We start from the raw sequence: 2,738 nt of genomic DNA, 5'->3' as shown, positions 1-2,738 counted from the left end.
TAAAAATATTATAAATGGGTTTCATAGCCGCAACCCATTCATTTTCACTCATTTTTCCTACTTCTCATTGCAACGCGTATGTGGATTGCAACAAATCAAGTTTTTCACCACCTGCCTTGCCAATATGCCTCCTCATCGTCGAAGTTCAAGATCACAAGCATGCCATATGTTATCTAAATTTCTTTTTGCATTGTTTGATATGTTTTTAATATTATTTTGTAGGTTTTTTACAATTTTTCTTTAAATTTGTTTATTTATTTAGATTTCAATTGATTTCTTATCAGGAAATGACAATAATGAACGAACAAATCCCCAAGAAGGTCAAAACCCTCAACAAGATCAAAACGAAAACCCTCAAGAAAATCAAAACCAAAATCCTGCACAAGAAGAACACAAAATTTTGCAACCTGAACCAATTGCAAGACCTCCTCCTGACACACAAGAAAATATAATAAATGAAATAGAAAGAGGAAAAACTGAATTAGGACTCATTGGTCGGTTGAAACAATGTGGATAAACCAATCTAATGAGAGCTCAATTGGCATCGTCCCTCGAATCAATTAAGACCCACATAGCTTTTGTTAGTGGTTAGTTAGATGTTTTGAGGGTTAAGAGGGAAGAACAAAAAATATATTATGCAAATAAATTATTATATCAAGATGCTAAAAAAAAAGATATACCAAAAGGTAGAATATGTGCATTATTTAGAAAACCTGGTGAACAAAATACTATTAGAGAGGGTATTAAATGGTTCCCCATCCATTGGTGCATACACAATGCTATTAGAAATAATTTTTGGGATAGATGGTGGATGGTTTTTGATGCCCCTCCTTGCAATAATCACGAGGTCTCATGTATTTCTTAAAGAAATTGTATTGTGAGTTTGTCCTTGGGGAGATCCCCAATTATTTTGATATATTAAACTCTCAGGGTAGAGGTCGGGGGTCATCATTTAAGAGGCCAGGGGCACGTCATGACCCTAATGTAGAGCATGTGATTATTCCTTCAGTTGTGAAGGAACATGTAGAGGCCAACGCTCTAGGGACTATTAGAGCTTTGACACAGACCCTCATTCATTACACGAGTCCATTAGTTGAGAAGGAGCCTTCTGCACGTCGTGGTCACATGTGCACATCATGCAGATCCTTATGCGCATTTGGTAGTCATGTTGAAGATGGTGCAGATGATGGGCTAGTGACTGATCAGTTCCCGAATGAGACATTTGGCATTGACACACAGGTAAATTACAATTATAATAAACTAATTTGATCACATTTCATATTTATAGTGAATGACTAATTAATTATCATGTATTGACATTGTTCAAAATTTAGGATCAGAGTGTTGGCAGGCCTAGTAGCAATCCCTCGGCCCCATTTTTTGTCCCCTCGATGAGTCCAGATGTATGTATCGATTTAATCATTTAAATGAATACATATATTTATTAAGTAATCATATGAAGGATTGACAAAAATATTCATGCACGTGCATCAGTTCTCTACAGGACCATCGACATTCACTATAGACTCTGAGCCTAGACGTGACACGAGCTTCGTAGAGGTACATTTGTTTCATGTTAATTTAATTCATTTTATTTTATTTGTTTCATGTTACATTTAATGTATATTGTATGACATGTAGCTCTTGACATCGGAGACTCTTCCTCATCTCCGACAGTCCGTCAATCGTGGAGTGGCTGCAGCTATGGCTAGTTCATAGCCATTGAATGAGGTATGAAAGAATTTTCTTGGTTTTAGTTGTTGTCTATAATAGTTAGTATCGAAATCTCTAATGTTATTTATAAGTGATTATACTGATTCAATTGTTGTAGGGTCTTGTCACATCGAATAGTCCACGAGCCTTCGAGGTGGACTTGCAGAGCGATTATATGATGGCAGTAAGAAAATAATTAACTTTGTGTGTACATATATTTGATTTCAATGTATGATAATTATTGATTCATATCTACTTTGTTTGTATCAGCTCGAGTTAGAGAAGAGCCTCAACAAGAGGACAAGCGAGCGTGTGAGGAGGACCCCATCATTGCCACCGTCTCCCTCCACACGACAACTAAAGGCCTCTAGAGATTTATTTCGTTCCCCTCGTGGGAAGGAGAAGATATAGTTGATAGACATGTATATGTATAGGCATCAACAGACATATATGTTGGATTTTATGTCAGTGGACATATTCGATATACATTTGATGTACATATGACATTTTATATTTGATGTATGGCATTTATTTGATGCATGACATTATTAGACTTATGACAATATTGGTTAATATATGATATGTTTATTCATATATGATATTATTGGTTATCATTTTATATTATATGTTTGTTCATGTATGACATTAAATTAGATATGTTCGTGTATGACATTAAATTAGATATGTTCATGTATGACATTAAATTCAATACCTAATTAGTTTGAAACTTTGATAGAATATTGATTAACAATAAACTTTATCACTATTTAAGCATAAGTTTATCATTTCCAATATGTCATCGTCATATGATTTATGATCTTGTTCATGTTTAAAGTTTTCCTTCTCTGTCATTTGTTTATCAAGCTTAATTCAATACCTAATCAGTTTGAATTTTTGATACAATATTGATTAGCTATAAAATTTATCAGTGTTAAAGCCAAAAATTTATCATTTGCAATTTATGTCATTGTCATAATGATTTATGATCTTCTTGTTCATGTTTAAAGATTGCCTTCTATGTTATG

Source organism: Cupressus sempervirens, chromosome 9, assembly GCF_028749045.1.
Source record: "Cupressus sempervirens isolate cs-2001-9-10 chromosome 9, ASM2874904v1, whole genome shotgun sequence".
Lineage (NCBI taxonomy): Eukaryota > Viridiplantae > Streptophyta > Pinopsida > Cupressales > Cupressaceae > Cupressus > Cupressus sempervirens.
The sequence above is the reverse complement of the archived record's forward strand: the minus strand, read 5'-3'. Positions refer to the sequence as shown.